At 42.3% G+C, this 25623-nt stretch overlaps 1 protein-coding gene across 4 annotated transcripts in view; it reads left to right on the top strand.

The window, feature by feature from the left end:
- The first annotated feature begins 5128 nt into the window (after positions 1–5128).
- Positions 5129–25623, top strand: part of ptpn3 (protein tyrosine phosphatase non-receptor type 3) — a 228470-nt gene continuing 207975 nt past the window's right edge. For 3 of the 4 annotated variants that reach the window (XM_031903477.1, XM_031903476.1, XM_031903475.1), the window contains exon 1: positions 5129–5533. The gene's annotated coding sequence lies outside the window, so the exon portion shown is untranslated. The remainder of the gene's footprint in view (positions 5534–25623) is intronic. The other variant, NM_001079462.1, reaches the window with a different exon arrangement.

The following is a 25623-nucleotide window of genomic DNA, read 5'->3' on the forward strand; positions in this document are numbered from 1 at the left end:
CGTACTCCACATATTGGTCAAGGGGTCAAAAACAGACAAAAAGGGTACGGGATTTCTGGTCACATTAGCAGGGGTGGAAGGCTGCCTTACTTGCCCTGTTAAATGCTTCCTAGCCTATCAGGCGATCAGACCACAGGTAAAAGGTCCTTGCATGGTCCACGCGGATGGGACTTGGTTGTCAAAATTCCAATTTATTACAATCTTCAAAAAAGCCCTCAAGGGCCTGAATTTGTCATACACAGAGTGAGGCAGCCATTCTTAGTCCATAGGAACGGCTCGCAGCTTGGCTTCTGCGAACAGGAGGTAGCAATTTCATGGATAGGAAAAGGTGGGTTAATATGGGAGGAGCTAGTTCCACTCATTATAAATCGAGCAAAGGATGCGGGGCCACCAGACATCATCCTGCTGCATGTAGGTGGTAATGATGTCCTATGAAGCAGCTCATAAAAAACATGTAACACCTATTTGGCTATATTATGGCCAACCCAGGCTAGTAGCGTGCTGTAGAGCATGTGTTACTGTGAAACTGAGACTCAAATCTCTAACTGCCTCCTAGCTATCTCCAATTGGATGAACCAACGCCACCTCAAACTGAACCTAACAAAAACTGAACTAATGATCTTTCCGCCTAAGCCTGGTCCTACCCCCCCTTTTCTATCTCTATTGAAGGCACCCTCATCCACCCTGTTGATTCGGTGCGTTGTTTGGGGGTGATCTTTGGGGTGATCCTATCCTGACTTGACTACTGTAACCTGCTACTAACTGGCCTCCCTAACTCCCATCTTTCCCCCCTACAGTCTATATTAAACACTGCTGCCAGAATCCTCCCCCTCTCATCCAGGAGAGTTCAGGCCCTTCCCCTGCTAAAGTCCTCATCGTGGCTTCCTATTAAACAAAGAATATCTTACAAACTCCTTCTCTTAACCTTCAAAGCTTTCCATTCCTTTGCTCCTCACTACATCTCTTCCCTTGTGTCTCCGTACGTTCCTGGCCGACTCTTTCGTTCCTCACAGAGCAACTGTTTGGTTGCGCCCCCCACTACTGCTGCCGTTTCCCGCCTTAAACCTTTCTGCCTTGCTGCCCCTTACATTTGGAATGCCCTCCCTGATTTCCTCAGGAGAGAATCCTCCCTCAGTCTTTTTAAAACTAAACTTAAAGGCTACCTTTTGGAGCACTCACCCAGCACCTGATCTGGAAACTAACACTTATATTGTAGTGTCACCCACTGTGACCTACAACACTTATATTTGCCTATTTGTGTCTGTAAGTTACCCTCCCATATAGACTGCAAGCTCTATGGGGCAGGGACCTCCATCCTCTTGTGTTTTTGACTCTTATTGCAACTGTATCTTTTATTTATTTGTCTTTATTGTAATACTTTGTATTTATCTATTATCTTAATAACCCCCTGTTTGTATTAATGTTTTCTACTGTACAGCGCTGCGTGCATAAGTAGCACTTTATAAATAAAGATATACATACATACATCTCCAGTTTCACCTAATGTAGGGGTACCTCAAGGCTCTGTACTTGGGCTGTTGTTATTCCCCCTCTATACACTCTTTGGGAGATCTCATCCGCTCATTTGGCTTTAAATATCATCTGTATGCGGATGATAGCCAAATGTATGTTTCGACCCCTTCATTAACAGTCGTAACTGAGACTCAAACTCTAACTGCTCTAACTCCTAGCAATCTCTAATTGGATGAACCAACGCCACCTCAAACTTAACCAACACTAACAGAGCTAATGATCTTTCCACCTAAGCCTGGTCCTATTCCCCTCTTTATTATATCTATTGATGGCACACTCATCAACCCTGTCAACTTGGTATGTTGTTTGGGGGTGATCTTCTCTCTCTCCTTCTCTGATCATTTTAACACCACAGTCACCCTTTCTTTCAATTATAACAGCTGGGATGCTTATGCATGCTCTCATTCTATCCCAACTACACTACTGTAAACTGCTGCTAACTGGCCTCCCTAACAACCCTTTTCTCCCCCCTACAGCCTGTATAAAATACTGCTGCCAGAATTCTCCTCCTCTCATCTAGGAGAGTTCAGGCCCTTCCACTACTAAAGTCCTTACCAAATATTGCAATTTCCATTTTTGTAATTTTTGGATTAGTTTTCTGCTCAGTTGTATATATTCAAAGGGAAAGACACAAACACACATATATAAAGCCTAGGGACATATAGCTCAGCCAAAACCCTTATAACCCTTATTTTATACAGGTAAGGGACTTGTTATCCAGAATGCTAAGGACCTGAGGATTTCCGAATAACATGTCTCCATAATTTGGATCTACATACCTTAAATGCGCTAAAAAAAATCCTATAGGACTGTTTTGCCTCCAATAAGGATTCATTATATCTTAGTTGGGATCAAGTACAAGGTACTGTTTTATAACATAGGAAATATAGGAAATAGGTTTTAAAAATTTGAATAATTTAAATAAAATGGAGTTTATGGGAGATCGCATTGTATTTCTAGCTTTCTGGATAATGGATTCTCATACCTGTACTTAATATTCCAAATAAAAAAATATTTTTTTTTTGCCACAGCTAAAAACTGCCCAAAGCAAGCTGTAACCATTTTTAAAATACTATTGCTATGTCATATAGACACAAATCTGGAAGAAAAATAAATAGTAATATGAGTCAGTAACAGAAAAAATATATACATTATGAATTATTTTTACCTTTGTGCAGACAAATTTTCCTTTGAATTAAAATTTTGTGAACCCAGTTTGAATACAGTTCCCCACAAGTCTTTGTAAAAATAAGAATTCAAAATACTGAATTGTTAAAAATTCATCATAGATAGACAGAATATGTCAAAAGGCTTCCACTATAAAAGAAAAACAGCTGTGTGTGCCTGCACTCGGTGCATTCATTGCTTCTGGGTGCAGGCACAATATGAAGTTTTTTTTTAAAGGAACAGTAACGCCAAAAATGAAAGTGTATTAAAGTATTTACCCTGCACAGGTAAAGTTGTGTATTTGCTAGAGTAGCAGTACTATAGCTAATATAAATAAGCTGCTGTGTAGCCATGGGGGCAGCCATTCAACCTTGAAAAAAGGAGAAAAGGCACAGGCTACATAGCACATAATTGTATATATTGGGATCTATTTTTTGAATTATCAGCTATGTCCTACATTGAAAAAAATACATCAAACAAGTCCAACCTTTTGTCCCCAAAATACCTACCTGCTAGATGATTGTTTGTATAGTGAACACAAGTGGCCATACTGTATGTGCTTGTTTTCATGGGTTCCCAGTTTTTAACAGCGGCCCTGCCTGCAAGGGACCTGCAGAGAGCTTTGATTGTCGCTACTTGTAGCAGAGATAAAAACGGTACTAATCACACTAGATTGCTCCACCGACAGATCTGTTCCTACTCTTAAGAATTTTTGCATGGTTGTATGTTTTAGTTGCAAACACCTGCCTAGAAATATCATAAGGAATGTAATTCTACTGTACAGCCAACTATGGCATTATAAAAGACTAACGTGTAACATTCTCTAACTGACATACAATACTGCAGGGAAGGTAACTAAAATCATAAACATGCTATATAGTTAATAATAAGGGTGGCTCACCTTTAAATTATCTTTTAGTATGTTATAGAAATGCCTATTCTAAGCAACTTGTCCATTGGTCTTCATTATTTATTTCTTATAGTTTTTAAAATACTTGCCTTTTTCTTCTAACTCTTTGCAGCTTTCAAATGGGAGTCACAGTCCCCAGCAGCCAAAAAACTATTACTTGGTGAGGCTACAGTTTAATTGTCAATGTTAATTGTTTTTAAATTTAGGTCCTCTCTTATTCATTTACCATCCTTTCATTCAAATTGCTCCCTGGCCGCTAAGGTAAATTGGATCCTAGCAACCAAAAAGCTGCTTAAACTACAAACTGCAGAGCTGCTGAACAAAAAGTAAAATAACTAAAAAAACTACAAATAAAAAAAATGAAGACCAACTGCAAATTGTCTCAGAATATTACTCTCTACGTCAGTGATCCCCAACCAGTGACTCGGGGGCAACATGTTGCTCCCCAACCCCTTGGATGTTGCTCTCAGTGCCCCCAAACCAGGTAGTTATTTATGAATTCCTGACTTGGAGGGCAAGTTTTGGTTGAATAAAAACAAGATTTCCTACCAAATAAAGCCCCTGTAAGCTGATAATAGCCAATCACAGCCCTTATTTGGCACCTCCATGAACTTTTATGATGCTTGTGTTGCTCTCCAAGTCTTTTTACATTTGACTGTGGATCACGAGTATGAAAGGTTGGGGACAATAATTAAACACATTATTCAGTGAGAAACACAACCATTTATTGACTCAGAATTTAAATACAAAATTCAAAAAACAAAACATACTATACCAAATGGAAGGTACATCCCATGCTACATGGCACCCTCTCTCCTTCCTAACCCTGCTCTACGTCATACTAAAAGTAACGATTTTTCACTGAAGTTTTGCGAAACAATTCTCCAATGGCGAAATGCAAAAATTCGCTGCAAATCCATGCCTGACGAGAAAATTCGCTCATCGCTATTCATGTGGTTTGTCCCACATTATTAGCAGTCAGATAAAAATAATGGCATGGCAAAACCATTACATTGATATAACTACAACTATACTATAACAAGATTTGTGAATAATCACATATTGTAGTATTTTAGTAGCAGAGAATCAAACAATTAAAGGTATAGCTAACACTGAATATCTACCATACGTTTAATTAGGGCATTTTCACAACTTCATCAGCTGGGATTAAAGAAAAAAGAGTAGAAAACAATACAAACTGTACATATAAGGTGAAATGGAACTGCAACTGAACATAATTCTAGCGAGTGACTGTCTGCTCTGATTAGGATACCCATGCTAATGCACTGTGCCTGTACATGTAACAGCAGCACATAACCTCATGCTCCTCACGGAATGGCAGAAGGTTTAGAGTGACACTCAGCTTAGAGCGCTAGAGATTCCACCAGAACACAGTCAGCAGCACGCTCGGGCAGAAGAATGAGCCTGGGGGAGTGCAATCTACATTCTGTTGATATATTTTCTTTTGGAGAGCAGCTCAAGAGGCTCAGGGGAGGATCCAGCTGATGTCACACACAGAGGAGGGCTGAGAAAAGGAAAGGAGAAGCCATCAAACAGACGAGCTTTTTCCCTAAATGGATTACACTAGATATTAGTACTGAGAAGGCTGCTGTTAGGCTAATCAATGATAATAAAATATACATAGACAGCCTGATAGGTGGAGCCCCGCACCGACAAGAGGAAGGGGGAAGGTGGAGAAAGAAAGGAGGAGGCTTGTGTGTTGGAGTGGGACAGCAGTGCAGAGGTCTGGCTTCCTGTAATAGAAAAGAAGAAAAAGGGAGATATACCACCACCTGCTTTTTTTGTCAGGATCCAGAGGACGATACAAAAACTGCCCTGGATTTGTCCTTTCGGCTGTGGCAGGAGTGTCGGGCTGTGCTGGGTTGGCCAGAGCGATTCGGGAGGAGGATCTGAATGGTGCAGGTAAATCACTGCAGTAGGAATAGACAAGGCGCTGGTGCTGCACGGAAGCAACAGACTGTGCCTCGGTCACAATTGCGCACTGTAGGTGTGAGTCAGCCTGTCATTTCCCCCACGGGCCATACTGAGGGGCTTGGCTCGTCGCCTACCTGCAGGCTGGTGCTAACACTGCGCACACGATTGCTTAAGATGTTTAGAGGAAAACAGTATGTATTATTAAGGAAAGCTGTGCATAGAATTATATCTGTAATTGTAATCACACCCAAATGCTAAAATGATATGTGAAAAGAACAACACACTGCTGTAAAAGTTTTTTCTCTCAAAGTGGTACCGTACTCTGTTTCTGTTTGGCAAATTACATGCCTCAGATTTTAGTACGTTTCAGACAAAGTCATATTGTGTTCTGGTGGCAGTATGTGTGTATATATGTTCTGTGGTATAGACTTAGCAGTTGGGCCATATTATGCGCAGTAGTAGGGAAGTGACAGGTATGGGAAGGCCCTGCCAAGCCTCTCCTCTCCTGAGCCAACATAACTTGCTCAGCAATCTGACTTTGGTAGTTTCACCACTGACTTTATAGGGATTGTTGAGACAACAAGGATTGCTCAGTGAACAAGACAACTGTAGCCAAGGTTTGAAGAAGATGCATTTTTCTTACTTGAATTAAATTTCATACATTATTATTGTTTCCATACACCATATTTCAGTCACTTAATCAAAATACACTTTCATATTCAATAAGTACACTTTGTTATATTTAAAGTCATGTAAGTCCTGTTATGTCCCTTACACTCATGTGCCCCCCTTACTGGCCTTAGCCCTTTAATTAAAAGACCTGGTTAGGTTTGGGAATGTAACATAGTATTAGTGGCTTGCTTGGCTTTATTTTACATTTATTTAAAAGTGTTGTTATGAACATCAATATTTATCTTAGTGTAGGGATGTTACTTCCTTTTTATAAATTCTCATAGTATATATTTTGTTTAATCATGATATATAGCATATGCTGTATTGTATCTTGAAAGATCCATGTAAGAAGGGTTTTTGGTGTGAGAGAGATTGTAATTGTCTCTCTTGTCAAAAAGTTTTTCCTTTACAGGCATTGACAATTTAATCCAGTCACTTTGTTCCCAATGACAGTTTCTGTAGAGCCAATTAGTACAGAGTGTACTATATTGAGCCTTTATTTTTTCATTTAGAATTGATATAACTTTAAGATGCTCACTGATGTGTAAGTGAGAAATAAATATCAAGCAACAGTGGTGGCACAGCACTGGGTCAGAAAAAATGGCATTTGTCTGTGATGGATTAAGTGCACGTCAGTTGCATGTGTAGGCACAACATGCAGACAGTGAGCCCTGGAAGTTACTCCTTTTCAAGGCAAGTTTGTTGTGTGGTTTGCACTTTGCACCTCATGCAGAAGTGTAGAAGCAACCATCCTGTTTGCACATGTAGATGTTGAAGGGGTGTGTTGTTGCAAGTCCTTTTGTATTTGAATGTGTGCAACTTTATGCTTATTAAACCCTAGATCTGCGTAACAGATCTTGCCAAACTGGTGGATGTGATCTACTTTGACTTTGCTAAAGCATTTGACACAGTAAACCACAATAACAATCAATATGGTTTCTGTAGACTGCTAAAAAATAATTGCTGATTGGGTTTCTACTGACAGTTGAAATTTAGCACCTGCTTTTATAATTCATTGTGCTGGAGTTATTATAAAAAATTAAAATGGGCCATTTTTCAGAAGGTTGTGAATAGAAGTTTAAATGGCAATTCATAGATGTTCCTTTTCATTGCAGAATTAGACCTAGACCTAAACTGTAAGCAATGTATCACAATACATCTACATTTATACATCTTAACCCAGAAATTCAGTAAATTAGCACTGAGGCTCTCAAACTTGTACAGGAATTAGACCTGTTATCCAGAATGCTCGGGACCTGTGGTTTTCCGGATAAGGGATCTTTCTGTAATTTGGATCTCCATAACTTAAGTCTGCTAAAAATCATTTAAACATTGAATAAACCCAATAGGCTTGTTTTGCATCCAGTAAGGATTAATTATATCTCAGTTTGGATCAAGTACAAGGTACTGTTTTATAATTACAGAATTACAGAATAATTACAGAATTATTTTCTTATAATGGAGTCTATGGGAGATGGCCTTTCCATAATTCGGAACTTTCTGGATAATGGGTTTTCAGATAAGGGATCCCATACCTGTAGTATGTTACACTTTTAGTACAATCTTATGTCTTGTGGATATTAGTTGCAACCTAAAATAGGTAAAATCTGTTGAAAATAGCCATTAATAAAGGTTCATGCTGCAGAGTAGGAATCATTCTATTGCTTGAATTTGTTTATCAAATATAAAGATACTAATTAAATTAAAATCTGTGAAGTGAAATATAAGCAACTACAGCAGGCCTGACAATAAAGAGAACCAATTAAATACATTTGATTCAAAACATTTTCTTTCTTTTTTTTTTTTTTATTAAGGTGTTAACATCAGCAATATAGAGATAGAAAAGGGGACGAAAAGAGGGAAATATACAAGGCTTATACGAGCCTGGCACATTCATTAAAGGAGAAGGAAAGGCTAGTAAAGAGTTAATCTCAAACTGCAGGCATACCTTCAGTTGTCTCAATAGTGCCCTTAAGTCTCCCCATATTTCACCTGTTCAGAAGATCTGAAGCCAAACATGAAGAAAAAACGCTGAGCTGTGTAAAGAAAGTTCCCATAATCCTCGCTCCTGCACAGACACCGAGACCAAACTGAACATGCTCAGTTAGTAAGCCTATGAGTCAACTTCCTGCTGATTGGCTCAGATCCACATTCCTAAGGGGGGGGAGTGAGTTCTTAGCATTCTTGAGGGAGGGGGGAGCAGGAAAGAGCAGAGAACAGAAAGCTGCGTGTCTGTGGCACAGGAATTACAGATACAACTAATCTTTTTTTCAGAGAAGTCAGTGCAGCGTTTCTGTGAGTGCTTATGGCTGTATTTACATAGACCTTTCTGATAAAGCTTACTTAGTTTTTGCCTTTCTTTCTCCTTTAAGATTGTACTCTTAACCAGGGCTGGATTTACAAATTTGCCGCCCCGAGGCCGCCCCTGGACACACGCCCCCCCCCCGAGTGCGCATGCGTGCGTGACAGTGCGGGGGGTCTGCGAGCGCGCATGCGCGAATAGCAGGGGGGGGGGTCACAAGCGCGCGTGCGCCATAGGCCAAACTTGCATATGGAGCAGTGGGAGAAGTCCGCATTGCTCCGTATGGGAACACAAATTTTTAGATCTTTGGGTGGCGGGGCGGCATGCCGCCACCAGGTTTCTGCTGTCCTAGGCCCGGGCCTTTGTGGCCTCCCCACAAATCCGGGCCTGCTCTTAACCATGGGTCCCACATCACATTGAACTTATCTGGACAGCCTCTGGACATATATAGCAATTTTTGTTTAGGTAGCACATTGCTAATTAGTTTCTACTAGAAGGTGAGGGGCTACAGTAGACTTTCATTTTAGTACTTAAAATAATAATTGTAAGTAGCACAAATGTTGGTATGATGATAACCCCAAGTCCTCTATCACCCCCAGCAAACAGGAAGTCTCAGACTTTGGATCATTCTCAGTCCTCCATATAGATATTTAAAAGTGGATACTACCTGGAGTTGCTCAGGATGCAATTGTGGACCACTGGGAAAGGGGATCTTTTGGAAAAATAACTGATTTATTTCTGTTAACTTGGAAGCCCGAAAATGATCCAAAGACTGACACTTCCTGCAAAAGTTCTGTCAGGGCCACGGTGGAGCAAGATAGATAAATTAGAATATCATCTGCATAAAAAGACATTTTCCTCTATGAGATGTAGTCTCAGCCTGTCAAGCCAGGCGAGTCTGACGAGATTGCCACCCACAAGCATCTCACACTAGGCTGGAGGCTTAACCTGAGAGTGAGACAGGAAGCACAGCAGTGGAGAGAGGCTGGAAGGCCAAATAGCGAAGTACCGAGGAGAAAACGAAGGTGTAGTTAAAACGGGTCCGGGTCAGGGCTGGCAGCAAGGTTCACAAGCGGGAATTTCAGGCAGAAGGTCAAATAACAGAAGTTTCAACAATAAGTAACGCTGGGCACACTAGAAGCGATAACCGAGCACTGTGGATTATTTGCAAAGTCTTTAAAGCTCCCGCCGCTGTAACGAGCGTTCCACTTGCATTCGCCGCGCGCCGCGCGCCTGGATGGAGACTCGGCAGCGGTGAGTGCCTTTACACAGCCCTTCTATCAGCATTGACCCACAAGTTAAGATGCCCAGTGGCTCAATTGCCAGGGCAAAGAGCATTGGGGATAGAGGGCAGCCTTGTCTCTTCCCACACTGAAGGGTTATTTAAGATGAGAGTACCCCATCAACCAGGACTTTAGCCTGCAGGCAGTTTTATAGTTTAATCCAAGTACACAATCTAGGTCCCAGGTCATGACCATATTGAATGCTTTAGCTGTGTCTATAGAAACAACAATCCCATTACCTACATCGTCATGAGTGAGAGCAAGGTTGGATTATAAGCTATGGATATTAAAGGGGAAGGAATTTTGGCATTCTACTGCCAATAGATTCGCCACATTAGTATCACATAGAATGCTGTATTTATTCAGCAGAACAGTTCACTATACCTGAGTAAAGAGCCCTAGAAGCTCCCTCTGATAGCAGCTGCCATTTTAGCTTGGGCTTGGTAGCTTCCTGCTGCAGTTATAGCCGTTGGAAGCTCAGATTAAACATTTCTAAGAGTGGGGGAAGTGAGTTCTTAAGCATTCTTATAGGAGGGGGGAGAGGGAGAAAGGAGAGAACTGAGCTGAATCAAGCCCCAATCCTTAATGAGCCCTAAAAGAGATGAAGACATGAAATCCTGTGTTCCTGTGAGTGCTTATGGCTGTATTTACATAGACCTTTCTGATAAAGCTTACTTAGTTTTTACATTTCCTTCAAACATTTTGGCTAATAGCTTGGCATCACAATTCAAAGATATTAGGCAGTAAGATTCACAGGCCTCCGGTGACTTCCCCTACTTGAGAATTAGAGATATATGGGCCATATCGCATGAGTCAGGGATGGCTGTAGTGCCATTTATCCTGATAAACTGGGAGCATAGTATGGGGGGGAAAAATATCAATATGGGCCTTATATCATTCGATGGGCATACCGTTTGGGCCTGGAGCGTGCCCAGATAGTGTGTGTGATATAGCTTATTTGATTTTGTCTAGGGTGATATCTCTGTCTAACCATGCTGTTTGCTCAGCGGATATTGAGGGAAAGTCAATGCCTGCTAGATACTCTTGAAGGCTAGTAAGAGAATAAGAAGGAAGTTCCATACTCAGCCCACACTCCCTATATTACTGTTTTAGGGGTCTCACTCTTGGCTGGAACTTCCAACAGTTTGCCATTTTTATCCCCATTATTATACCATGAGGAAGATTTATATAATGTTTTTTGGGAGTGTTTTTCAGTAAGTTGTACGTTTAATTAAGTTTGGGCAAATGGATCCATGGATCCTAGTTACTTAAGCTTCAGTTTCTTTTCTAGCTGCTTTAATTAGAGAAATAAAGTTTCCCCTTACAAATGTCTTTGCAGCATCCCAAACAATCTCTTCAGGAGCTATTATCTTCCCAGTATTGTGATAATGCAGAAGTAGATCTTTCTATTATTTTGGGATGAGTGATCCACTTGGGGGGCAACCTCCAAAAAGGCTCTGCATCTTCTCTGATCCTAAATAGGTGATAGTATGAGAGGTGAGTGATCCGAGCAAGTTCTTGTACTAAAATTAAGTTACATAGTTACATAGTTACATAGTTACATAGGGTTGAAAAAAGACCAGTGTCCATCAAGTTCAACCCATCCAAGTAAACCCAGCACACCTAACCCACACCTACCAATCTATACACTCACATACATAAACTATAAATACAACCACTAGTACTAACTGTAGATATTAGTATCACAATAGCCTTGGATATTCTGATTGATCAAGAACTCATCCAGGCCCCTCTTATAGGCACTAACAGAATCTGCCATTACCACATCACTAGGAAGGGCATTCCACAACCTCACTGCCCTCACCGTGAAAAACCACCTACGCTGCTTCAAATGGAAGCTCCGTTCCTCTAATCTAAAGGGGTGACCTCTGGTGCGTTGATTGTTTTTATGGGAAAAAAGAACATCCCCCAACTGCCTATAATCCCCTCTAATGTACTTGTACAGAGTAATCATGTCCCCTCGCAAGCGCCTCTTTTCCAGAGAAAACAACCTCAACCTCGACAGTCTCACCTCATAGTTTAAATCTTCCATCCCCTTAACCAGTTTAGTTGCACGTCTCTGCACTTTCTCCAGCTCATTAATATCCCTCTTAAGGACTGGAGCCCAAAACTGCACCGCATACTCAAGGTGAGGCCTTACCAGGGACCTATAAAGGGGCAAAATTATGTTCTCATCCCTTGAGTCAATGCCCTTTTTTATACAAGACAGCACATTATTTGCTGTAGTAGCCACAGAATGACACTGCCTGGCATTAGACAACTTGTTATCAACAAAAACCCCTAGATCCTTCTCCATTAAGGATACCCCCAACACACTACCATTCAGTAGATAGTTTGCGTTTATATTATTTCTACCAAAGTGCATAACTTTGCACTTATCAACATTGAACCTCATTTTCCAGTTTGCCCAGTTATCTAATTTTGTCAAATCGCTCTGCAAAGCGGCAGCATCCTGCATGGAACTTATAGTTTTGCACAATTTTGTGTCATCAGCAAAAATAGAAACAGTACTCTCTATGCCCTCCTCCAGGTCATTAATAAACAAGTTAAAAAGCAAAGGACCAAGGACTGACCCCTGCGGTACTCCACTAACCACACTGGTCCAATTAGAAAATGTTCCATTTACAACCACTCTTTGTACTCTATCCTTCAGCCAGTTCTCTATCCAATTACAAATATTATGTTCTAGGCCAATATTCCTTAATTTGATCATTAACCTTCTGTGAGGTACTGTATCAAACGCTTTAGCAAAGTCCAAGTAGATGACATCAACTGCCATTCCAGCATCGAGGTTCCTACTCACCTCCTCATAAAAGGCGACTAAATTAGTCTGGCAAGATCTGTTACGCATAAAACCATGCTGGCACAAACTAATAGTATTGTGAACTGCAATGTATTCAAGTACCCTATCCCTTATTACCCCTTCCAAAAGTTTTCCTACTACTGATGTCAGACTAACAGGCCTATAGTTTTCAGGCTGAGAACGGGATCCCTTTTTAAATAATGGCACCACATTAGCAATCCGCCAGTCTCTCGGCACCATGCCAGACCTCAATGAATCCTGAAAAATTAAGTGAAGAGGTTTGGCAATCACAGCGCTCAGCTCATTTAATACCCTGGGATGAATCCCATCCGGCCCTGGACCTTTGTTTACCTTTACATGTTCAAGTCTCTTTTGAATTTCCTCCCGAGTGACCCATGCGCCAGTAGCTAAATTACTAGAACTGGGCATATTACAAGGGAAGCCTTCATTATCTGGCTCCTCAGATGTATAGACAGATGAAAAATAAGAGTTCAAAATTTCTGCTTTTTCCCCGTTCTCATCAACCAACTTACCCCCCCGTGATAATAAAGTTCCCACCCCTTCTTGCTTCATTTTTTTACTATTCACATAATTAAAAAATAATTTTGGATTCTTTTTACTCCTAGCTGCAATATCCCTTTCCATTTCTATTTTAGCTTGCTTGATAGCTTTTTTGCATGCTTTATTTGCTTCCTTGTACCTGATGAAAGTTTCTGCTGTCCCAGCTAACTTGAATGCCCTAAAAGCACGTTTTTTCTTACCAACCTCGACAATAACACTTTTATTCAGCCATAAAGGTTTTGCTTTGCGATGCCTCTCCTTGCTTACAAGGGGGATATACTGTTGTGTATACCTACAAAGCAATGTTTTAAAGATGTTCCATTTTCCTTCTGTGTCTAACCCCATGAAAAGCCTTTCCCAGTTGACACATTGCAGAGATGCCCTTATACTGGCAAAGTCTGCACGTCTAAAATTGAGCGTTTTAGTTACTCCCTTATAAGCGCTGTCTCTGCAGCATTATCTCAAAGGAGACCATGTTGTGATCACTGTTCCCCAAATGCTCACCCACACAAATGTTAGAGATGAGTTCATTATTATTAGATATCACCAGGTCCAAAATAGAGTCATTCCTAGTGGGTTCTTGAACTGCCTGAAATAAAAAGTTGTCATTTAGCATATTTACAAACCTACTAGCTTTTTCTGACTTAGCCACCCCATTACTCCAGTCAATGTCCGGATAATTAAAGTCCCCCATAATAACAACTTGACCCAGTTTTGAAGCCTCTTCCATTTGCAACAATAGCTGGGCCTCATCCCCCTCATCTATACGGGGTGGTTTATAGCATACACCAATGATCATTTTCTTTGTGACCTTCAGCCCTACTGAAATTTCTACCCAAAGAGATTCAACGTTTTCATTGGTAATGTCTTTATTACATGGCTTTAAATCTGACTTTACGTAAAGACAAACCCCTCCACCCTTTTTAATGTCTCTGTCCCTCCTAAAAAGTGTATAACCATTTAAATTCGCAGCCCAGTTGCATTTAACATCCCACCAGGTCTCAGTGATACCTATTAAATCATAATTTTCAATACATGCAATAGCTTGCAGCTCCCCTAATTTACCCGACAAGCTACGCACATTAGCCAGCATGCAGCGGAGATTATTACTTCTCCCTCTGATGTTTACATTAGCTAAGGGAGAATTAGAGCTAAGGCAATTATGAGACTGCTTTCCTTGTAACGGAAGCTCCTTATCTGATAAACTATATGCCCCCCTCACTCCTCCCCCACAACCCTTTGCTAGTCCCCCTACCCCGTCTACACTAATTTTCCCATAGAATTCTAGCTCACCCACCCCCCCTTGTCTAGTTTAAACACTCCTCCAACCTCTTAACCATTCTCTCCCCTAGCACAGCAGACCCCCTTCCATTGAGGTGCAATCCGTCAGGGCTGTATAGATTGTACCCCAAGGAAAAGTCAGCCCAGTGCTCTAGGAACCCAAACCCTTCCTTCCTACACCAAGACTTTAGCCACGCATTTAGCTCCCTAAGCTCCCGCTGTCTCCCTAAACTTGCACGTGGCACCGGCAAAATTTCCGAAAAAATTACATTGGAGAAAAAATGACATTGGAATGAATCTATATACTGTAAAATATCAGCAGTGACGAAGGCCAGATATATTCTGGACAGTGCAGATGAAGCAATTATATAGCAGGAGAACTGGGAGAATTGGGGATATTTCAGGCACTAAGCATCTGTGAGCCCAGTGGCTTCTGTCCATTGGGCAAATAGGCTGGAGTCACTGGCAAACTGGTTCATCTGCAGCCAGATCTGGCACCATATTAAAGTTCCTGGCCCATATGGTTGGAATTTGCCCAAACTGTGCAATTTTTGGTAAAATTTTATTTAGCAGTTGTAAGTCTGTGGGTGGGAGTAGGTAGAAGTTTATCAATAACTACGAAAGACCCTAAATTTGGGCTTTTTACATAATGTACCTGCCATAACGATCAGTAATGAGCTTCCTCGAAGCAAAAATTTAAAGCTTTTCATACTAAACTTGCTACTTGAGTAAGTAGAATATTCTGCATGATACCAGTTAGATATTCATTATCGTTTTAGCACCCTAACCATTTGGCCAACTAAGTGGGTTTCCTGAAGCAACATGAAGTCAGCTCCTGATTTTCTGAGATGGTCTAATATCACTGAACACTTAATTCTATCATTAAGACCACTGACATTCCAGGATAACAGTGAGAAGCCATGCACATTAACCATAGCCAAAATAAAGCAGTTAGGTTATATATAGGCATATATATAAAGGCATTTGTTTAATAGGCATTAAGGTTGAACCTGATGGAAATATAACTTTTTTCAACCTAACTTACTATGTGTTACTATGTAATACTGTAGAAACTGATATAGCATATAGGTCTGGGTTCCTTCCCATTGTGTTACCCTTTTTTGGGAAGTAGAGTTTGCTGAGGGCACCCAGATGGCCATTTTGTACGGGAGGAAGCACTGTCTGTAGAAAATGTAAGCATATCATTGTGCCGTGGCTCACTAGGCAGGAAAGAGAAAGAGAGAAAGAAAGGAGAGAACTGTTAAAAAAAAACAAAGTAATAAACCCTAGCAGAGAAATCCCCGATGTGGTACCCCCCCCCAACATGGAGATACATGATCCCTTAAAATGTGGTATCCCCCCCAAACATGGATATATATAATCCCTTAACAAGAAACTGAACTTCTGTGGAGGCATGGCTTGGTTTGACGCCAGTTTGCCCTTCAACTGGAAATATGCAGAAAAACAAAAAGAAAAGCCTGGCATGTATTTTTTGAGCTCCTACTCGAGATATTAAAAAAAAAGGGGCTGTGCTGGTTGTAGTTTGTTAATGGCCAGAGCATCATAGAGAGTTATAAATACAATTCAAAGAGTCTGTCTACTCAACCTCATCTTGTAGCTAGGAGTCTAGAAGTGGCCAGAGATACAGATGAACAGCTGAATAGTATGGAGAGTGGTTAATTGGGCTGATCTCTGGAATATCTGTAGCCTTGGTAATGGGCCGATGTATGAAAGCGGCTATTGTCTAGTACAGTGCTGTCCAACTTCTGCGGTGCCGAGGGCCGGAATTTCCATAGCATACATGGTGGAGGGCCGATAATGGAAGCCAGTTTTTACCACTTCCCCTTTTTAAACCACACCCATTTTATCACAATGGTGGTAGTGCAGCAAAAACCCAAATGCTTAGTCCTCACTACGGGGATATCAACTGTTATTCATATATGAAATAATTATATTATGTCATATTAAGACACATACTTAAATCCATAAGCCGACTCCTTCTCACCTGTGGATAGCACAGCAACCCCCAGCACATAATTACACACCTTAGGGGCTATTTAATGGCTATTTCCAACTGCTAACAAACTCCCAGAACAAACCTCTGCCAGGTTCAACAAAGGGCAGGCAGAGTATGGCACACGCAGGCAGCACTCTGCATGGCCTATGCTGCCTGTGTGTGCCAAACTCTGCCTGGCCTATGCTGCCTGTGTGTGCCATACTCTACCTGGCCTGTGCTGCCTGTGTGTGCCATACTCTGCCTGCCCTATGCTGCCTGTGTGTGCCATACTCTGCCTGCCCTATGCTGCCTGTGTGTGCTATACTCTGCCTGCCCTACATTGCCTGTGTGTGCCGTACTCTGCCTGCCCTACCCTGCCTGTGTGTGCCATACTCTGCCTACCCTACCCTGCCTGTGTGTGCCATACTCTGCCTGTCCTATGCTACCTGTATGTGCCATACTCTGCCTGACCTACCATGCCTGTATGTGCCATACTCTACCTGCCCTATGCTGCCTGTGTGTGCCATACTCTACCGGCCCTATGCTGCCTGTGTGTGCCATACACTCCCTGCCCTCTGTTGCCTACGTGCCATACTCTGCCTACTCTATGCTGCCTGGCAGCACACAGGCAGCATAGGCCAGGCAGTACATACAATGTCTGAGGTGTGAACAGGTGAACAATGTGGGTGATTACAGCCTGAGGTGTGAACACTGCAGGGGGTGAACAATGCAGAAACTAAAAGGTGCGAACAGCACAGGGGATTAAATTTTTAAACAATACAGGGTGATTACAGCCTGAATCTGAGGTGAGAACCATGCAGGAGGCCTTTTTATCTCAGTACTGATACCATTTAAAGCTTACTCAAAGGTAAGCCATCAAAGCAGCCAGACGGGGGGGGGCCACACAGAGGGGGGTCGCGGGCCGCCAGTTGGACAGCACTGGTCTAGTATATCATATACCGGTTAAGTGGAATAGAACATTAGCCCTGGGTCTAGAAAGTAAAAATAACTGCAGTACTGGTAGTATAACAATATATTTAACACAATATTCAAGCCTATTGGGCCGGATGACCTCAGTGGTGATGAGGACTCTGGCTGCTCTGGGTCGTTGCTCCAGCCAGTCCAGGTTATTGATGTTTTATACATCAATAACCAATACAAGAGATGAAGAGGCCCCTGCCAAAAAGAGCTTACTTATCTACAAGGAGAAAGGGTTGGGACACAAGGTGTGGGAATGGGCTCCATCATTTGTAACTTTGCTGGGAATAGCATTGCATATTTTAGGGGAACAAGGAGATTTTAGCTCCCGCATATTACAAATTGCCCTTTTTCCAGGCTGCGTAGTTCTGTGTCTCTGTCCTGTAATTGAGAAGTTTTATTAGGAATGAATGCTGACGGGTACCTGGAGGATGGGGTTGCATGGGAACCCAGTGGGTCCATTCTACAATGAATTGGTTGGACAAGATGTTGGTGGCCTAATAGTTCTCTCACCCAGTTCTATGCAAAAAATCTCTGGAGTTTGTCCCTCACTCCTTTCTGGAACTTACATTGGAACATCATTGTCTGTTTTCATGGTCCCCTATATGGGCTATAGAAGCCTGTAGTTGTTGCACAAGGTGTTGTATCTCTGTAGGAATGTCTCTGGTTCGGTCCTCAACTCCTCAAATCCTCCTCTCCAAATGCCCTGTGCACATCCATTTTCAGTTCATCAACTTTATCGGTGAAGGTAGCAGTGAGGCTGGACTGACACTGTAAAATAAACACGCAGGGGTAAGCTCCGCTTGCATTGTACCTGTGCCGGCCAAAATTCTTTGCATACTGTAAAATTGCTGCCATCAATTTTGCAGCTGTGGGAGCTGAAGTAGTGGTAGTAGCGCCGGGCTTTGCAGTAGGTGGGTGTTCAAGTGGAGGGGATGAACAACTGTTTCGTTTTGGCAGCTGCCTCTGATCTGGCTTTATTAAAGTATTTGCCCATAGTGTCAGATTGTGAGAATTGTATTTCTAGATACTTGCAGTGGTCCAGTCAATAATTTCAACCGCACATATATTCAGGATTAAGTAAGAGTAGGGCTCATTTCAGTATTAACTTGTCATTTATCCATTTTCCTGTATAGTTATGTCTGGGCTGGTGCTAAATCCCAGATTAGCATGGAGGCCTATTTCCACTATGTGCCCTCTAGATCAGTGATCCCCAACCAATGACTCACGAGAAACATGCTCTCTAACTCTTTTGATGTTGCTCCCAGTGGCCTCAAAGCAGGCATATATTTTTTTTAATTTCTGACTTGAAGTCTTAAGGCCATATGTGCTGCCAACCAGACCCTCCTGTGGTCTGCCAGTCCACATTGGGCTACCAAATAACCAATCACATCCCTTATTGGTCACCCCCTAGAAACTTTTTTCATGCTTGCTTTGCTCCCCAAATTTTTTTAAATTTAAATGTTGCTCACAAGTAAAAAAGTTTGGGGACCCCTGCTCGAGATCATCAGCCCAACACCATCAATGAAATATGTATTGTATATAGATTTAACAAAAATTTCAGCTCTGGTGCCTGTTGCATATAGGGGCAACTTGTCTCTAGTATACAGCTGCTGGTGCACTTGGGAGTATTATAGGCTGTGGCTGCAGGGGCTGCCACGTGAAATCTGATGTACAGTCCATAGTGGCCCTAAGAAAGGGTGCCCTCAGGGTCTCCAAACTCCCCCATCCTTGTTGCGCCTCCTATCGTATCTCTTACGGGCTTTAGTGAGCGTATTGCACCGAGCTGGATGGAACCACGCTTCCGATGGGGCCTCTGGCAGGGATCACGATTACGCGAGTCCCAGGCTTCACCAATTCTAGTAGGCCACTGTTGCATTAAAGATGTGGATGAAGCTTTGAGGCTCATTTCAGCCCAAATTTCAGCCTCTTGGGCTGTCTGCACAAGGGTGAAAAGTATTAAGAGTGTCACAGTAGGTGGATGGTGAGGGTTTAAGCTGAAGCCCCAGGAGCTGGTACTCGGTCAGCCACGCCCCGTCAAAACATTTTCTTAAACTAAACATCTTGTTTCTACTCTCAAGGCAGCTTTTAAAACATATTTGGGTGAAGGGTAAACATATCTCCCAACATTTGAAAGATGTAAAGAAGGACAAAAAGAAATGCGCTCAGTGAAAATTTTTGACCATGCCTATTTTTGTGACCACACCCCCTAAATACCACCTCCATTTTACAAAATTTGGCAGGTTATTTAAATTTTGAACATATTTTGGGGGTTTTGGGGTCTTGTTTTATGTATTATTACAGTTTTGCTGAAAAAGCGGAAATTGCCCTTTAAGTCTCCCCCACGTTTCCGCAAGAGACTTGTTTAGCTTATTAGTTATAATTGTATCTCAATGAGGGACTTTTCAGAAAGAATCCAGGACTGCGGGCTGAGCTTTCAAAATCAGGACTGTCCAGTGAAAATCGGGACAGTTGGGAGGTATGGGTAACGTTTACCTTAAAAAAAAATAAATTTGTAGACATTAATGATGTTGGCTGAATGGTACAGTTTCATACTGAAGTGAGCAAACCTGTCAATGATTAATTTGTTACTGTGTTTTTCCCAATCGCATCAGTGGGAATCCAAGCATCTACAGTATATACAGTGAGGAACACAAGTATTTGAACACCCTGCGATTTTGCAAGTTCTCACACTCTCATGGAGGGGTCTGAAATTCACATTGTAGGTGCATTCTCACTGTGAGACAGTATTTAAAAAAAAAAAAAAAGATTCAGGAAATCACATTGTATGATTTTTAAAGAATCAGTCAGACTCCAACTACTACCATGTGCAAGACCAAAGAGCTGTCAAAAGACACCAGAGACAACATTGTGGACCTCCACAAGGCTGGAAAGGGCTATGGGGCAATTGTCAAGCAGCTTGGCAAAAATAGATCAACTGTTGGAGCAATTGTTAGAAAATGGAAGAGGCTAAAGACGACTGTCAGTCTCCCTAGGATACAGGCAGCATAAGGCAGGCTGAGTATGGGACACACAGGAAGCATAGAGCAGGCAGAGTATTGCACACACAGGCAGCATAGGGCAGAGAGAGTTTGGCACACACAGGCAACATAGGGCCCATACTCTGCCTGCCCTATGTTGCCTGTGTGTGCCATACTCTCTCTGCCCTATGCTGCCTGTGTGTGCCATATTCTGCCTGCTCTATGCTGCCTGTGTGTCCCATACTCTGCCTGCCCTATGCTGCCTGTGTGTGCCATACTCTGCCTGCCCGATGCTGCCTGTGGGAGGTGAACCTGGCAGGGGTTTGTTCTGGGAGTTTATTAGCATTTGAAAATAGTCATTATATGGTCCCTAAGGTGTGTAATTATGTGCTGGGGGTTGCTGTGCTATCCACAGGGGAGAAGGAGGCATATGGATTTAAGGTTGTGTCTTAATATGACATTATATAATTCTTTCACATATGAATGAAGGTTGATATCCCTACAGTGAGCACCAACCATTTTGGGTTTTGCTGCGCAACCACCATTAATGTGGGTTTAGTCTTCAAAGCTCTTGTGATAACATGGGTCTGGTTTTAAATGGGTGTGGTTTAAAAAGGGGGAGTGGTCAAACTGGCTTTCTTTATCCGGCCCTCTACCGCGTTGGCCAGAAAAATTCCGGCCCTTGGTTCCAACAGAAGTTGGACAGCGATGCTGTAGACGATAGCACCTTAATAGATTGGAAAAAGACATTCTGTGGTGCAGAAGGTACAGTGCTCTGCTGGTTCTGATCCTTTTTGAGAGGCAGGTCACAAAAGGTAACAGCTGGATTACATTCATCAACCTCATTCCCATTACATGATGGGGTTCCACAGGGCTCAATTTTATCCCTAACACTATTTGCCATATATAAATGCTGCCACTCAGAAATATCATTAAGCACCATGGCCTTAATTACCATTGCTATGCAGATTTTACCGAACTTTGCCTGTTTTTTAAAGCAGACAATAGGGACCCAGTATCCACGATCAGTGATGCGTAGGAATTGGTGGCTAATAAAAAGATGGCAGGGAGTGCAACTAGGGGGAGTAAACCTAGATTTGTCAGCCCACAATCAGCTACAATCAGACCAGTATTCTTCCATCTCAGGGACATTGCAAGAATAACACATCTAATTTCAGCAGAGCACATGCCAAAATGATTCCATGCTTTTGTATACTCAAGAATGGATTACTGCAATGCCCTGCAATATGGTCTTCCAGAAAAAGATTTTCACCGATAACAGTTGGTACAAAATGCAGCAGCCAGGCTACTTAAACACCAGCTCCGCCAATGTCACATAACCCCAGTTCTGCACTCCCTACTCTGGCTTCCAATTAAATGGAGGATTCTGTTCAAAATTGGTCTTGCCTTTAAATCTCTAAATAATCAAGGTTCTGTTTATCTGGAAGAACTGGTTCCTCACGTACCCTCCCTTCTTCAGACTCTTAAGGTGCCCAGAGTAGCACTAAAATCCTTTGGATATTGTGCTTTCTGTCACTCAGCTGCCACAATACGGAACTCATTGCCATATGTAGTCTGAGAGGCATCTTTTGTGAATATTTTTAAAAGCAAACTCAAGACATATACAGTATGTTCACCCAGGGCTTTTGAATAAAATAAGAAGCATCTGTTTAATACATAATGTATTAAGCACTTTGCGTCCCATGGGAGTAAAGGACTATAAAAATTTTATTATTATTATTACCTTTTCTTGTGTTTATAAGGTCCCTGTCCCTAATTACCTTACTAGGACTCAACAGCTATTTGGATTTGTCACCTGTCAGAGAGAACTGCTCATATACTGGCAGAAAGGTAACCCCCATGTGACTATAAAGGACCTGCACAAAGGTTTGTTTGTTTTTTTTTTACAGTCAGCTATGCTTGCACAAATGTAATCTGCATGGAAGAGTCATCAGAAGGAAACCTTTACCTGTGACCTTATAACAAATGTCAGTGTCTAAAGGTGGCCATACACGCACCGATATTATCGTACGAAACCTCGTTTCGTACGATAATCGGTGCATGTATGGCATGTCGGCGAGTCGACCGATATCGCAGGAAGCTGCCGATATCGGACGACTCGCCGATCGGACAAGTTTGAAAATTTTGATCGGGCGCCATAGAAGGCGCCTGACCAAAATTCTCCCTTCAGAGCTGAATCGGCAGAAGGAGGTAGAAATCCTATTGTTTCTACCTCCTTACCTGCCGATTCAGCCCTGAATGGTGTGTGGCGGATCTTACGATGTTTCGTGCGACCGATGGTTGTACGAAACATCGTCAGATCGCCACGTGTATGGCCACCTTTAGTTATGCAAAAAATCCAGTGGCATTTGGGAAAGTGCAGTGGCCTAATGAATTAAAAATATAACTCTTTGGACATAGTCAGCAAAGGTTTGTTCTGAAAAAAAGGAGCAAGCATTTGATTACCCTTTTAAACGCCAACCACGTATGGCGTACGTGATGGCAGAAAAAGGCTTTGTCGCCAACAATGCGTGCTGTACATGGTTTGCAGTTAAAGGGTTCTCTCTGCAGAAGCGGCATGTGCAGAGAGTTTTTAGCGATGACAGCCCCCTGGGCAACGAGCCAGGAGGGCTGTCATGTCGGTCCTGCGGCACAATCGTCGCAGGACCGAACTCCAAGCAGCAGACGCAATCACATTGCGTCTGCTGCTTGGTCTTGCTTCCTCCTTCCCCCCACCAGCGCCGGCCCACTGACTAGGGGACTTCCGGCTCCAGGACTGCAGCACCTAGGGCCAGGCAAGCTTCAGGGCAGGTAAGGGTAATTTTTTTTTTTTCATTTACACACATGAAACAACTCTTTCAGCTATAATTCAGTGGGGTGAACAAAATGATTGCATACAAATGTGAGGCAACTAAAGCATTTTTTTTAACACAATCCCTTGATTTCAGGGGCTCAAAAGTAATTGGACAAATGAAATAACTGGAAATAAAATTTTAATTTCTAATACTTGGTTGAAACCCCTTTGCTGGCAATGAGAGCCTGAAGTCTTGAACTCATGGACATCACCAGATACAGATTTTCCTCCTTTTTAATGCTCTGCAAAGCCTTTACTGCAGTGGCTTTCAGTTGCTTTTTGTTTGTGGGCCTGTCTGTCCGAAGTTTAGTCTTCAACAAGTGAAATGCATGCTGAAATGACTGACTTCAAGAATTTTCCACTTCTTTGTTTTAGTAAACTCCTGGGTTGCTTTGGCTGTGTGTTTTGGGTCATTGTCCATCTGTATCATAAAACACTGCCCAACCGATTTGACTGCATTTAGCTGGATTCAAATCCAGGTAGTATGTCTCTGATGTGATATGCTTTGCATAATGAGCTGTTCCACGCCTTCTTCAAACTTTTTTCTTGCCATCATTTTGGTATAGGTTGATCTTGGTTTCATCTGTCCAAAGAATGTTTTTACAGAACTGTGCTGGCTTTTTTAGCTGTTCTTTAGAAAAGTCCAATATAGCCTTTCTATTCTTGAGGCTTATGAGAGGCTTGCGCCTTGCAGTGCAGCCTCTGTATTTACTTTCATTCAGCCTTCTCTGTATGGTAGACTTAAATATCGATACGCCCACCCCCTGAAGAGTGTTGTTCACTTGGTTGGCTGTTGTGAAGGGGTTTCTCTTCACCATGGAAATGATTCTACGATCATCCACCACTGTTGTTTTCTGTGGACGCCCAGGTCTTTTTGCGTTGCTGAGTTCACTAGTGCTTGCTTTCTTTCTCAGGATGTACCAAACTCGGATGGGTTTTTTCTGTTTTCCCAGCTTAAAGCGGACCTGTCACCTTAAGAAATCATTTCAAATTGTTTTCTATTGTGTTTGGCAAGCAAAATAAACTTTACTTACACTATATAAATTATTTTAATCTTATTTTCTTCAGCCTTGGAATTCACAATTGCAGCAAGCAGGCAGGGGCCATTTTGTGGACACTGTTATCAAAGCAGGCATTGCATCCTGCCAAAATCTTGTTTCTGTGCCAGTATGGGGGGACCTGATACCCATATCCATGCACTGGTTACACAATTACATGGTGCGGAGGGAGGGGGAATGTGAGCAGTGCAGCAACATCTAAGAAGTTCTGAATTGAAAGTGAAAGTAACTGTCTGCCCCACCTCTATGCCTAATATATGGCTTTCTGGGGTGAGCATACTTTTCTGTAGCATTAACCCACATGAAATGATGTGAATGTGTTGATTTTGCAGGAGCTGAAATGATATAAATGATAGATCATATGGGGGTATGTTCACATTGGGGCCCCTACATAAACCTATACATATTGGGCATCAAACTGTTCAGTGGACCCCTGGTGTTCATATTTATGGTGTTTTGTTTGGTTACTTTATGACCTGTAGACTTGAAGCTTAGCAGGGATTTTTTTAAAAATTGTACACATTTTGATAAAAAACAATAGCTTTAGGAAAGTATTGCAACTTAGTAGTTTGGCATAGACAGACAGTTGTGCCTATTCAGGACAGTTGTGCAAGTTGTGCCTATTCAGGATTCCCCAGAATCTGTTTAGGTTTGTAACAGTTAAGAGGGGAAGTAGGGGATGCAAGGGTAGGGGGGCTGGTTCACAGCTTGTACAAACCAGCAGATTTGGCACTTTAGGTGAAGATGCTGCGGAAGACAGCTCTGAGCTAGCATGTATGGAGCAGGCTGACTCTCAGAGCACCCTGGGAGCCGGCACCTCTAATACAGGTGGGAGGAATAGTGCTAGGAAGGGAAGGCAGACCCTACATGCTAGGATTCGGCATGTGGTGGAACGAGTGGACAAATTGTTGGGAGGGGCTGGGGAAGACCCGGCGGTCTTTGTACACATAGATACCAATGACAAAGTTAGAGGAAGGGGGAAAGTCCTCAAGAACGATTTTAAAAAGCTAGGCGAGAAGTTGAGGGCGAGGACTTCCAAGGTAATTTTCTCAGAGATATTACCTGTGCCACGAGCAACGTTAAGAAGGCTGCGGGAGCTTAGGGAGATTAATGCGTGGCTGAGAGATTGGTGCAGGGATGAGGGCTTTGGGTTTCTCGAGAACTGGGCTGATTTCTCAGTCGGCTACAGGCTCTTTGCCAGGGATGGGCTGCACCTCAATGATGATGGGGCAGCTGCTTTGGGGGAAAAGATGGCTAGAGGGTTGGAAGAGATTTTAAACTAGGAGTG

Source organism: Xenopus tropicalis, chromosome 6 (assembly GCF_000004195.4).
Source record: "Xenopus tropicalis strain Nigerian chromosome 6, UCB_Xtro_10.0, whole genome shotgun sequence".
NCBI classification, from domain to species: domain Eukaryota; kingdom Metazoa; phylum Chordata; class Amphibia; order Anura; family Pipidae; genus Xenopus; species Xenopus tropicalis.